The following is a 14,452-nucleotide window of genomic DNA, read 5'->3' as shown; positions in this document are numbered from 1 at the left end:
ATTCATAAAACATTTCATTCAGGAAGTGAAAATGGAAAACTACTTCTACATATTTCAGCATGGACAGTAACTCACTAAGATAATGCTGAATAATGAAGTGATAAAACAACATAATTTCCAGCTACAGTTAAAACATAGAAAAGTAAAGAGTCTATCATTTAGGAGTATATGAAGTGAAATATTTCACATATATTTTTTTACACAGGGAGTAAAATATAATAAGATATATATATGACACTGAATACATAGAGCAATTCTTAGTCTAGGGGTAAGAAACACAGAAACCAAGAGGGAACTGAAACACAATCAGGAAGAGGCACGTGGTGGATGTGCCGGTGATGTTTATTTTCATTGATCAGGGGTATACATGCCTATCACCATTGCTATTATTGATACAATTATTTGTATCTTGTGTGTATATATGTCATAAATCTTCACTTGTATCTTATAATTTAAAATATATAAATAATATGAAATAGTGATTGAGGATGTTTAATTCATTTGTAACTTTAAAGGAAATCTAAAAGTTATTTTTTAAAGAGTTCTTTTGAATTTGTTTCTATTTTTACAAATCATTCCAGGTAAAATCAAATAGAAGTAGATTGAAATAGAAATACACAGTGAAATAAAATACAAATAGAAATATACTGATTGAAATGGAAGTATACATCTAATATAATAATAATCAGAGTTAAAATTCCACTCATAAATAATCTAACGCAATTATCAACTCAATTCATTATGTATTTCAAGTGACCCACTTCAATTCTGTAATTTAAGAAGTCCTGGTTATTCCTCTGTGCCCATTGCCACAGTCCCTGGTTACAGCCACCTCTTCCCTTTCTTTAATGGGCTCTGATTTCTTTAATGGGCTTTGGGCTTTAATTTAGGCTAGATGTGTCCTTCTATCCTTTCCCAGCATATCTTTAGTCCTGTGGGTAAGTTCCTTCTCTTGGGTGAACTACATTTTCAGAGGCCTCAATGCTCCTTAATGGGCTTGTAGGACCAGACATTTCATAAGAGGGCACCAAGCCCATGAGGGAAGGAGAATCGTTCCTACTGCTGGATTGATGCTCGAAATTTATAGTCTGCTTTACAGGTCACAGATCCATCATCTCATACACACACTATCCTCTCTCCCAGAGTTTGATTATCCTCCAGGGCATTTTGCTCAGAGCTTCAGTCTTCCGAAGTGCACCTGTCACATCAGGCCTTGGTCTATCAGCTTCAAACCAAAATACTGTGAGGTCTATCTCGCATTTCCTTTTTCTTCTTACTGTGTAATCACTATAAATAAACTTCCATGTGGAAAAGAAAATAATTAATGGTATAGTTTTCATTGCTAAGAAAGGAAAAAAAAATCTTCAAACAACACATTGGACATGCTTGTAGATGAATACCATACAAGCCAGAGACCAAAAGGTACTTCCAGAAAATTTCTTTCAGCACAGCTTTACATTGGAAAGAGTGAGCAATGCAAAAATGCATTTGCTTTGCTGTGCTCAAACTTTGAAGATTTATTGTTATATAAATGAACTAGAAGTTCTTGAACATGTGAGATCTCATGAAAACGCATTAATGAACATACATGCAATATTTTTGAAGTGAGAGTCACATTATACACTTCCAAGTTGCTCTAGGTCAACTTTTCCACTGAACCAGCAACTGGATCTTGAAAATTTGTTGAAAAGACTAGTAGAGGAATAAAGCTAATTCTGTACCCTAAAGAGAAAAAACAAAGGTGCTCTTCTACTAGGAACGTTCTGAGGGACCGATAAGCACATAGCCTGTTTTATCATGTTTATATTTTTAGTGATCGACAGATCAGTCATCGTCAAGGAATCTACAAAGGTTTTTCTGCTAATTAGTGAAACTGACTACCTTTCCCTAAGCACATTCTAGAGTTTTTCTCTTAGGATTCAACTAATCAGTAACAGTGCTTTGACTGTCACCCTGTCCTCAGAGTTCTCAGGAACAACATCTCTCATGTCCTTGTAAAGAGAAGACTACAGAATGCGGTTGGGGGAAACAGTCTCTTTAGATAAATGGTTCTAAACTTCAGTCCTGTGCTTAAAGAGGGGACACTAAGACAGATTACAAATCCATGTTCTTCAAGTTTGACTAGCAGAGGATAAGGTCAATTTAAATTTCCCCTTGGTGGGAAGTTCACATTTAGGGAAAGCACATATACTAAAACTGGAAAGATACATTAGCATGGCCCCTGAGCAAGACACACATATTCATGAAGTGATCCAACATCAGACCTAAATCATAAAAACTAGAAGAAAACTTAAGCATTAACAACTTGACTTCAGTCCTGATGATTATATTTAAGGTTTGACACTGCAAGCAAAGGCAACAAAAGTCAAAATAAACAGCTGGGGTTACATCAAACTAAAAAGCTTCTGTACAGCAAAGGAGACCATCAACAAGATAAAGGCAACCTAGTGAATGGGAGAAACTATTGGCAAATCCTACTTCTAACAAGGAGTTACTATTCAAAATACATAGAGAACTCATGCAACTTCACAGGGAAAACAAACAATCTGATTTACAAATTGACGGAAAATCTGAATACCCATTTTTCCAAAGGAGACATGCAGACAGATAACAGGGACAAGAAAAGGGACAAAACATCACTATCATCAGAGAAATGCAAATCAGAACCACAACGAGAGATCACCTGACACATGTCAGGACAGCTGTGAGCAAAAAGACAAGAAATAATAAGACTTGGCAAGGGTGTGGAGAAAAGGGAACTCTGGTGCACTATTGATAGGAATGTAAATTCGTGTAGCCACGATGGAAATATGGAGAGTTCTTAAAAAATTAAAATAGATTCATGTGATCCAGCAATTCCACTCCTGAGTATTTGTCGAAAGGACATAAAAACGCTATGAAGAGATAACTGCACCCCATGTTCATTGCAGCATTACTGACAATAGCCAAGATACAAAAACAACCTGAGTGTCCATCAGTGGATGAATGGATAACAAATGTGATACACACGCAGAGAGAGAGGAATATTATTCAGCTATAATAATTCAGCCACTTTCCCAAACCCGCACATGAGCTGCAGCAGAGAAAGACGCAGGATTCAGTGATTACCAATCTGGGGGAAGGTGGCACCCCAACCAGGGCAGCGGCCCGGGACCCGCCTCAGGGTCTGAACGGGACGTGTGGCCCGGACCTCACCCACACACCCCTCCCTGTGCGCCTCCCCAACGGCACAGCCCAGGCCTCACCCGCCGGCTCCCCGACCCGCGCGCCCCCACCAGCGCCCCTTATCTGCTCGGCGGCGGCAGCGGAGGCGACTGGCACGCAGCGGCCCAGACCCCAGGCCGCGTTCCTCCTCCGGGAGCTGGTCCAAGGGCACCAGGCTCCCACCCAGCTTCCCCGCGCTCTGTGCCTCTGTGCGCGCTCCCGCGTACGTGCGCGTGCGAGCCCCTCCCCTCCTGCCCGCAGCCCGGACGCCTGACTGGGACTCTTGCATTAGGGATGCTGCAAGCGGGGCCGGGTGCTGGGGCGGTGGAGCGGTGGGGCGGCGGGGCTGGCCAACCTCGTGGACGGGCCAGCCGGGTCCCCAGCCCCAACGCCCCCACCCTGCCACCCACAGGGTTCGGGCACCCAACTAGAACCACCACAGGCCCCGGGGCCAGGCCACACCCCCAGCCCCATTACCCCTGCTCGCCTCCTCCCACCCAGTCACTGCCTCTCCACCCCAGACCAGGCCTGGCCCCTGATTGATAGCACCCCCAACACATGGCTCTTTCTCCTCAGACAGAAGTCCCCGCCCCAACACTGCGCCCCACTAGGTCCTAAGCTATAGCCCCCACAAACCAAGCTGACCCCTCATGCCTCACCCCAGGTCCCCCCACCATTCAGAGATAGTCCCCTCACCCTTCACCCCGGAATTGCCCCCCCATTCCTCAGCTGGGTCTCCTCACTCCAAGTGGCCCTCACCCCGGGCCGGCCCCCCTCACCCCACATCTGGGTCACTTCCACTCCCAGTGACCCCCTCACCCCTCAGTCTGTCCTCCCATCACTGCGGGATCCCCCCACACCCAGATTGCAACCCTAACCCAGCTGACCCCCTCACCCCTCACTTCACAGGGGCAGGGCCATCCTGGCTCCGATCACCATGGCAAAAGCAGTGTGCAGGTGCAAAGCCCTGTGTCCCAGGCTCCCGGGCCAGGGTGGGCAGGGCTGGAGGCCATTCCAATTCCCGCCTGGGTGCCCTGCCCCACACCCCCCAACACTTCCACCCTGCACCACCACCACTCCCTCCCCACCCCAGCCCAGTGCCCAGTGCCTCATCTGAGCCTATGGAGCAGGGTGGTCCTTGGTTGCACAGTGCTTACCAGTGGGCTCTGGGTGGTTGATGGCGCTGCTGGGATGGACAGCAGGCAGCAGCACCTGTGGCATCGGCAGAGGAGGGGGGCTTCCCTGGGAGAGCCAGTGGACTTGCTCTAATCTCCACTGCTGCCTGGCCTGGGGGAAGCCTCTGCTGCGCAGGCTTCTTGCAAAGAATTTCTCCTTGTCAGCCTGCTCCTGGGAGGCAGGCGGAGTGTGGACAGGGGAGGATGATGGCAGCAGCAGCAACTGTAGGACTGGGGCTACCCCATGCTAGAGCTGGAATTTGCTCCCATTTCCCACTTTCACTGTCGCTTTCTCTGTCGCTGTCGCTGTCCCTGCCCCAGCACACTGACGGCACCAAGCTCGCCTCTCAGGAGCAGGCTGACCTGAAGACATGCCTCCAGTGAACCTGGGGCAGCAGAGGATGTCCCCAGGCCAGGCGGCCAGGAAGATGGGAGTAAATGCAAGGGCTTGCATACGGCAGCCTCACCTCCACCGTCACCACCGCCCTCGCCCCTGACTGCACCATATCAGCCTCCTGGTAGCAGACTGACCTAAGGACCTGGGTCCAGTCAACCTGGAGCAACAGAGACTACTCCCAGGGCCAGGCTGCAGGGGAGATGGGAGCAAATGACTGGCTCCCAAGGGGCAGCCCCCCTCCTCCCACCGCTGCTACTGCCGCTGCCACCCTCCTAGCCCCCTGACCGCACTGAGCCTGTGGCCTTACCAACGTGCGCATAGAGGGAACACACCCCAATGTAATCAAAGCTATTTATGATAAACCTACAACCAGCATCATACTCTACAAGAAAAGCTGAAAGCCTGTCTGCTAAAATCTGGAACAAGACAACGATGCCCACTCTCAACACTTCTATTCAATATAGTATTGGCAGTCCTAGTACAGCAACTGGACAAGAAAAAGAAAGAAAAATGATCCAAATTGGGAAAGAAGAGGTATAACTGTCATTATATCTGGAGGACATGATACTACATACAGAAAACCCTAAAGGCACCACATAAAAAACAGCTAGAGCTGACGAAAGATTCGGCAAGGTAGCAGGATACAACAGCAACATACAGAAATCAGTGGCATTTCTTTACATGAAAGTACTAATCGCTTTTAAATCCGCATCCCCCAAAATAAAATACTCAGGAGTAAATCTGACCCAGGAAGTGAAAGACTTCTATGCGGAGACCTACAAAACCCTGACTAAGGAAATTAAGGCGGACTTAGAGAAATGGAAGGACATCCCATGTTCTTGCATTGGAAGAATTAAGCATGTTCAAACGGCCATGCTGCCCAAGGCAGCCTACAGATTTAATGCAACCCCTATCTAATTACCCAGGATATTTTTCACAAAAATACATCAAATCATCCTAAAACTCATATGGAATCACCAAAGACCCAGAATTACCACAGCATTCCTGAAGACAAAGAACAATGCTGGAGGAATAACCCTCCGAGACTTCAAACAATACTACAGAGCTACAATTAAAACAGCACGGTGTCGGTACAAAAACAGACCTACAGGATCAATGGAACAGGATAGAAAGTCCAGGAATAAACCGACACACATATGGTCAATTGATCAATGACAAAGGAGGCAAGAGTATACAATGGAGAAAAGGCAGTCTCTTCAATAAATGCTGCTGGGAAAGCTGGACAGCTACCTGTAAAAGACTGAAATGAGAACATTCTCCAACATCATGTACAAAAATAAACTCAAAATGGATTAAAGACCTCAATGTGAGACCAGATACTATAAAACTCCTAGTGGAAAACACAGGCCCAACACTCACGGACATCCATTACAGCAATGCATTTTTTGAACCTGGAATATTGGAGATAAAAGCAAAAATAAACAGATGGGATCTAACTAAACTTCAAAGCTTTTGCAAAACTAAGGATGCCATCGACAAAACAAAAAAACAACCTACAGAATGGGAGAAAAATCTTTGCAAATGATGTGACTGACAGGAGACGAATTTCCAAAATATACAAACAGCTCATATACCTTCATAGCAAAAAAAAAAAACAAGCAACCCAATCCAAAAATAGGCAGAAGACCTAAACTAGCAATTCTCCAATAAAGACATACAAATGACCAACAGACACGTGAAAAAATGCTTAGCATCGCTAATCATCAGAGAAATGCAGATCAAAACTGCAATGCGTTATCACCTTACACCAGCCAGAATGGCCATCATTGAAAAGTGTACAGATGACAGATGCTGGAGGGGGTATGGAGAAAAGGGAACCCTCCCACACTGTTGGTGGGAGTGCAGACTGGTGCAGCCACTATGGAGGACAGTATGGAGGTTCCTTGAAAAACTGAAAATAGACCTACCATGTGATCCAACAATCCCACTCCTGGGTATATATCCAGAGAAAAATAAATTTCAAAAAACACATGCACCCCAATGCTCACAGCAGCACTCTTTACGACAGCCAAGACATGGAAACACCCCAAACGTCCATTGACAGATGACTGGAGAAAGAAGATGTGGTACATACATACATACATGTGGAACACTACTCAGCCACACAAAAACAAGAAAATAATGCCATTTGCAGCCATATGGATGGACCTGAAGATTGTCGTTCCAAGTGAAGTGGGCCAGAAAGAGAAAGAAAAATGCCATATGACATCATTTATATGAGGAATCTAAAAAGTAATAATAATAAGGCTGCAAATGGACTAGTAATCATTTTGATTTCTTGAGTATGTGTAAGCACATCTGACTGTCCTTTAGGATCGGATTCTTATTTCGTAGTTGGCTTTATTCCTTTGGTAACTATGTAAGTTTCAAAATGTAGTCTCTTCTTAGAATCGGTAAGTGGTACACATACGTAAACTAAAAGACAAAAAACGTGCAGTATACTGTGTATATGTCTCTACATGCAATAGAATGCGTATGTGCAGTCAGACTGTAGTAATTCGACCTAATAAAACTGGAAAAGGAGGGGAAAAAAGACAGACATATGGGTCAATGGAACAGAATACAGAGCCCAGAAAAAACCCCAAAACTTTTGGTCAATTAAGCTTTGAAAAAGGAGGCAAGAACATACAGTGGAGTAAAGACAGTCTCTTCAGCAAATGATGTAGGGAAAACTGGACAGCTGCAGGTAAATCAAGGAAGTTAGAATAGTCCCTCACACCCTACACAGAAATAAATGCAAAATGGCTTCAAGACTTAAACATAAGACAAGACACTGTATACCTCTTAGAAGAACACATAGGCAAAATATTATCTGACACACACATCAGCCAAGTTCTCCTAGGGCAGTCCACACAAGCAATAGAAACAAAAGCACAAAGAAACAAACAAATGGGACCAAACTGAATTTATCAGCTTTTGCACAGCAAAGGAAACCATAAGCAACACAAAACGACAACCTACCAGATGGGAGAAAATATTTGCAAAAGGTGAGACTGACAAGAGGTTAATTTCCAGAATACAGAAGCAGTTCACACAACTGAATAACCAAAAATCAACCCAAGTCCAAAAATGGGCAGAGGAGGAGCTAAAGAAGCAATTCTCCTATGAACACATACAAGTGGCCAGTAGTAGGCACATGAAAAGAGGCTCAATGCTGCTGTTCTTTTATCAAAGGAAACTAGTCAAAACTACAATGAGGTGTCACCTCACACCAGTCAGAATGGCCATTATCCAAAAGTCCACAAAGGAGAAATGCTGGATAGGCAGTGGAGAAAAGGGAAGCCTCCTGCACTGTTAGTGGGAATGTAGTTTCGTGCAGCCACTGTGGAAAACAGGACAGGAGGGAGATTCCCCAAAAGATGAAAAACACACTTGTCAAAAGCTTTTGATCTCAGGGGCAGGCCAACAAACTCCCAAAGGCCCAGGCCTCGCCCGTTATTCCGCCCCAGGACGCCTGTGCCCAGGACGGTCCGGGGCGGCCTCCGCTCCCAGGGCAGGTCCACCTGCGCGGGAAGGCCACAGCCTGAGGGCCAGCCGGGCGCCCTCCCATCTCCAGGAGCTGCTCCGACTTTCCCAAACCCGCATATGAGCTGCAGCAGAGAAAGACGTAGCATTCAGTGATTACTAAAGTGGCGGGGAGGGGGCGCCGCAACCGGGGCAGCGGGCCTGGACCCGCCTCAGGGTCCTGACGGGCCACGCGGCCTGGGCCTCACCTCCGCACCCCTCCCTCCCTGTGTGCCTCCCCAGCTGCACAGCCCTGGCCTCACCCGCCGGCTCCTCGACCCGCGCGCGCCCACCAGCGCCCCCTTACCTGCTCGGCGTTGGCAGCAGAAGCGACAGCAAGCGGTCGCCGAGGCCCCAGGCCGCGTTCCTCCTCCGGGAGCCGGTCCAGGAGCACCCGGCTCCCGCCCAGCGTCCGCGGGCTCCGGGCGCGCTCCCGCGTCCTACGACGAAGGAGGCAAGAATATACAATGGAGAAGAGACAGTCTCTTCAGCAAGTGGTGCTGGGAAAACTGGACAGCTGCCTGTAAATCAATGAAGTTAGAATACTCCCTCACACCCTACACAGAAATAAACTGAAAATGACTTAAAGACAAACATGCAGACAAGACACTATACACCGCTTAGAAGAAAACAGGCAAAACATTACCCAACATACATCTCAGCAATGTTCTCCTAGGGCAGTCTACCCCAGCAATAGAAATAAAAGCACAAATAAACAAATGGGATTTAACTGAACTTACAAGCTTTTGCACAGTAAAGGAAACCATAAGCAAAACAAAACGCAACCTGCGGAACGGGAAAAAATATCTGTAAATGTTTGACTGACAAAGGCTTAATTTCCCAAATATATAAACAGCTCTTAAAATTTAATAACAAAGAACAAACAACCCAATCCAAAAATGTCAGAAGACCTAAACAAGAATTTCTCCAATGAAGACTACAAATGGCCAATAGGCACTTGAAAAAAATGCTCAGTATCACTAATTATCAAAAGAAATGGAAATCAAAACTATAAAACACCAGTCAGAATGGCCATCACTCAAAAGTTCATGAATGATAAAAGCTGGAGAGGATGTGGAGAAAAGGGAACCCTCTTACCCCGCTGGTGGGAATGTAGTTTGGTGTAGCCATTATGGAAAACAGTATGGAAATTCCTGAAAAAACTGAAAATAGACTTACCCTATGATCCAGCAATCCCACTTTTGGACATATATCCAGAAGAAACTCTAATTCAAAGAGATACATGCACCCCAATGTTCATAGCAGCACTATTTACAATAACCAGGACATGGAAGCAACCAGCCATTGACATATCAATGGGTAAAGAAAATGTGGTATATATACACAATGGAATATTACTCAGGCATGAAAAGGAATGAAATAATGCCATTTATAGCAACATAGATGGACCTAGAGATTATCATACTAAGTGAATTAAATCAAAGAAAAATATCATATGACATCACTTATATGTGGAATCTAAAAGAATAACACAAATGAACTCATTTACAATACAGAAAGAGACTCACAGATGTAGAAAACAAACACGGTTATCAGGGGAAAGGTGGAGGGAGGGATAAACTGGCAGTTACACATAGGTGGTGTTACTAGACACAAGACAGTAATCTTAGGCACAGTGTTCTATCAGACAAATATTCTTATACTCAGAGGGTCGTGGATGTGGTAAATATTCAATAGACTTGTAAAACGCTGTTTTCTTAGGCTTCTTTAAGCTTGTCTATAACCACTGTTCTAAGACAAAATAGAGAATCCCTTTCACTATGCATGTAAAGTCTTGCTTCCATGTCAGAGATACATAAATACACATGGCTGTTGCTACCTGTTATGTGAAAGAAACTTTAAACTTTAGTCAGAGTGTTCTTGCACTCTGGAAAGTAAGCTATACTCAGTAAGTGAGGCATACAGTCAACTGATGAAAAGACCTGTAGAAGTAGTGTTTGCTGTGGAACTTAGACATTTGGCTGCACCTTGTATTCTAACAGTCCGTAGATGAGAAAGCCTGCCCAGATGCATGTAAACCCTTGTTCCCATGTAGATAGATAGATAGATAGATAGATAGATAGATAGATAGATAGATAGATAGATAGATAGATAAGACAGACAGACAGACAGACAGATAGACAGACAGATAGACAGATAGACAGACAGATAATCACACTTCTTAAAAGATACTATAAAAGTAATTTTAGGCACAGTGTTTTTTTTCAGTGACAGAAAGTTACACACAGTAAGTGAGGCTAGGATTAAGTAGTGTAACAGACCTGTAGAGGTAGGTTTTCTCAGCCTACTTGGAAGCTGAGTCATATCAAAACTTTTTAACAGTGAATGGATGTAAAGGTCTTTCATAGTATATATAAAAATTCCTGTTGAAATGTTGATTATATATAGATGTTGTCTTGAGCCCCATGATAGAAATGTCAGACAGTGTTTTTTCACAGCTATATTGTACAGAAAGAGTCATGCACCTGTGAATTAAGAAATCTCTGGACACTCCTTTCCAAGGCTTCTGTAAGCTTTGCTATACATAGTGTTCTAAGAAGCAGAGAATGAGAGCATCCTTCTCTCTGCATGAAAAGTCTGGTTTCCACATTAGGTATTATTAAGAGAGATACAGACATATAGCTTTTGTAACTAAACATATGAAAGAACATTTAGGCACAAGGTTCTTTCAGGGAGAAGCTGTACCCAGTAAGTGATGCATGTAGTTTTAACAGTGACTGGAGAGGAAAGTCTTCCTGTGTGAACGTAAAACAAGATAGACAGAAAACTTAGACACAACGTTCTTTTGGAGAAACACTGTTACACACAGTGAGTCATCCCCACGGTGAATCATTTAACATATTTATAGAATCTGATTTTACAGACGTCTCCAAGCTTTGCTATATACAGTGTTCTTACAGACAATAGATGTGAGCCCCATCACTCTGCATGTGAAGTCTGTCTTTCATGCTACATATACATGCATACCTGCTGTAACTAACTATATGAAAGAAATTTTAGGCGCAGTGTTCTTTTAGTGAATGAATCAAATAACCAGCGAGTGATACACACAGTCAAGTGAGTGAAGGACCGGTGGCCGTAGGTCTTCTCTTGCTACATAGAGGCTTTGCTACACTCAGGTTGTTAAGCAGCCTTGGATGACAAAGCCCTTCATCTGCATGTAAAAAATTGTACCTGGATTAGATACATAGCCTTAGTGGGACTTTATGAAAGAAGTTTAGACACAGTGTACTTTCAGCAGAACAAGATACAGTGAGTGATGCTGGTAGTGACGTGTTTAACAGACTTGTCAAACTACTGCTTCCTGGGTTTCTTGGAAGCTGAGTCAGAGCCAGGTTTTAACCATGAAGATATGTAAGAGCCTCTCAGGAAAGTCTTGCTTGAATGTACCTTATACACACATGCTGTCACTAGCTACGCAGTAAAAATACAGGCACAGTGTCCTTTCAGAGAGATGCTGTTGTATCCAGAGCGTCTCGCATGCAGTGAGTATTTAAACAGATTTATAGAAGCTGTTTTCCTGGGTTTCTTCACACTGCTATTCTGTGTTCTAACAAAAAATAGGTGAGAGCACCTTTCAACCTGCATCTAAAATCTTACTCCCGTATTAGATATAAATAGCTGTCTTTAATGTCTACATGAAACAGATCTTAGGCAGAGCTTTCTTTCAGTGGAAGGAAGTCTGCCCAGTGAGTGAGGCACGTAGTCAGGTGAATAAAGGGCCTGTAGCAGTATTTCTTTCCTTGCTACAAATGAGCTTCCCTCTGCCCAGGGCTCTAACAACCCTGACATGAGAAAGCCTTTCCATCTGCATGTAAAGCCTTGCTATCATATTCAGTATAAGTATAGAGTTGCTAATAGTCCAGGAAAGTAGGTTTAGACAGTCTTCTTTCGGTGAAAAAAAGGACAAAAATGCGCAGGCTGACAGCGAGTGGTTTAACAGGCCTGTGGGATCACTGATGCCCACACTAACTGGGTGCTGGCTCGTGCCTAGAACTCAGCCACTGGGTGGACGGCAGAGACGTTCTGAGTCCGTGTAAACTCCCGTTCCCATGTTCCTTATCCTTAGAGGTCCTTACCTGCTGGCTTGCAGAAGTCCTAGGCACAGTGTCCTTCCAGAGAACTACTGTTAAATCCAGAGTCATGAGGTAGCGAATCTTTTAACAGATTTAAATGCTGTTTTCTCAGGTTTCTTTAAGCGTCCCCATAGCCAGTGTCCTAAAAGGAAGTAGAGGAGGGAACCTTTCAGCCTGTATGCTGATGCGTGTAGTTTTTCATGTTTATACACTGATGTGTGCAAACTAACAAGCTTGTGTATATCTAATATGGGAACGAGCTTTTACACATACATGAGGAAGTTTTTCACTTGGGGGCTGGCTGAGCACAGTGAAGACATTTCTCTGTAGCAGGAAGAGCTCTGCTGCTCGAGGTCCTCTGTTCAGTTGAGCGTGCACATCACTCACTGGGTATAAGCTCCATTCACTGGAAGAGCACAGAGCCTACCATTTCCTTCACAGCGCTGCTAACAACAGCTGTCGGTCTCTAACACGGAATCAGGACCTTACGTGCAGAGCAAAAGCATTCATCTCTTGCCTGTAATAAAATGGTTTATACCACAGTGGAAGAAGTATCAGCAATAAGCTTCTATGAATCTGTTAAATGATTTACTACATGAATGACTCTCTGTGTATAAAAATGTTTCTCAGAAAGAAAAGTGGGCCAATGATTTCTATTCTGTGCCTAGTAACAGCATCTCTCTATATGTAATACGAGGATAAAACATTTACGCACTTGGAAAGCTTTCACATACCTTCTCTCTTAAAACCAAGATGTGAGTCATCTTTCAGGTAGCCCGGGAAACACTCTTTCTGTGGGTCTGATGCAGAGTTCACTGCCAGCTTCACTCACTGTGGGTACTTCCTGCCCCTGAAAACTCACAAAGTCAACACCCTCTTGCAAAGAGCAGTAACAAGAGCTGTACAGTAACTAATAATGCAACAAGCTGTTACATGCCGGTGAAAGGGATTTCTTGTCCATGAGCTGTTAGAACACTGGGTGCAGGGAAGCGTCTAAGTAGCAAGAAAAGCGCTACTTGGAGGTTCTTTATTCAACTGACTATGCGCATCACCCTCTGGGAATAACTTGTGCTCACTGGAAGAAATCTCTCCTAAAATGTCTTTCACACAGCTAGTAAAAACAACTATATACATGTACTATGGAAGCAAGATTCCCATACAGGCTGAAAGGTTGCCTCCTCTACTTCCTCTTAGGACACTGGCTATAGGGAAGTAAAGAAACCTGAGAAAACAGAATTTAAATCTGTTAAAAGATTTGCTACCTCATGACTCTGGATTTAACAGCAGTTCTCTGGAAGGACACTGTGCCTAAGATTTCTGCAAGCCAGCAGGTAAGAGCCTCCATTTAGACACTGAGTCATACTGAGAGTCCTAATGGTGCATGGATGCTGAAGCCTTTCTGACTGCATGTCATACGGTTTCCACATTCTTTATGTATGCAAGTTCTTACTAGCTACGTGGAGGGCATCTTAAACTCAGGGTTCTTTCACAGAAATGTTGTTATGCCCAGAGAGTCGTACATAATAGTGAATCTTTTAACAGGTTTCTAGAAACTGTTTTCTCAAGTTTCTTCAAGCTTCACTATACCCAGGAAACATGTGAGACCCTTTCACTCTGTGTAAATTTTGCTTCCACATTAGAGTTTCTGAGCTCTTGCTCCTAGCTATATGAAAGGAATTTCAGACGCGCGTTCTTTCAGTGAACTGACATTATGCCCGAGGAGAGGAGCATGATGCCAACTGCATAAGGACCTGGATCAGCATTGCCTCTCCTGCTCCTCAAAAGCTTCCCTGTACCCCATGTCTGAGAGCCCACAGGTGAGAAAGTCTTCCCCTAGTGGAAATTCTTGCTCCCATATTAGGTACATACGGACTTGGTTAAAACTAAACTAAAGACATTTTAGACATGGTGCTCCTTCAGGAGAAAAAAGTCACGTACGGTGTGAGGCTCGTGGTGAACTGTTGAACAGACCTGCCAAAGTGCTGTTCCTCAGGCCACTTGGATGCTGAGTCACGCCGAGACGTTTAACACTGAATGGATGAGAAAGACTTTCC

General features: G+C 44.2%; 1 protein-coding gene across 1 annotated transcript in view; it reads right to left on the bottom strand.

The window, feature by feature from the left end:
- The window catches only part of LOC116659968 (putative serine protease 47), a 47,033-nt gene extending 33,809 nt beyond the window's left edge, over nt 1-13,224 (bottom strand). The window contains exons 1-2 of the mRNA XM_032468380.1: nt 13,133-13,224; nt 8,609-8,741 (exon numbers count right to left, since the gene is read on the bottom strand). The gene's annotated coding sequence lies outside the window, so the exon portion shown is untranslated. The remainder of the gene's footprint in view (nt 1-8,608; nt 8,742-13,132) is intronic.
- Between the last annotated feature and the right edge of the window lie 1,228 nt (nt 13,225-14,452).

The sequence above is a fragment of the Camelus ferus genome, chromosome 26 (assembly GCF_009834535.1).
Source record: "Camelus ferus isolate YT-003-E chromosome 26, BCGSAC_Cfer_1.0, whole genome shotgun sequence".
Taxonomy (NCBI): domain Eukaryota; kingdom Metazoa; phylum Chordata; class Mammalia; order Artiodactyla; family Camelidae; genus Camelus; species Camelus ferus.
This window is presented reverse-complemented; position numbering and strand designations above follow the sequence as displayed.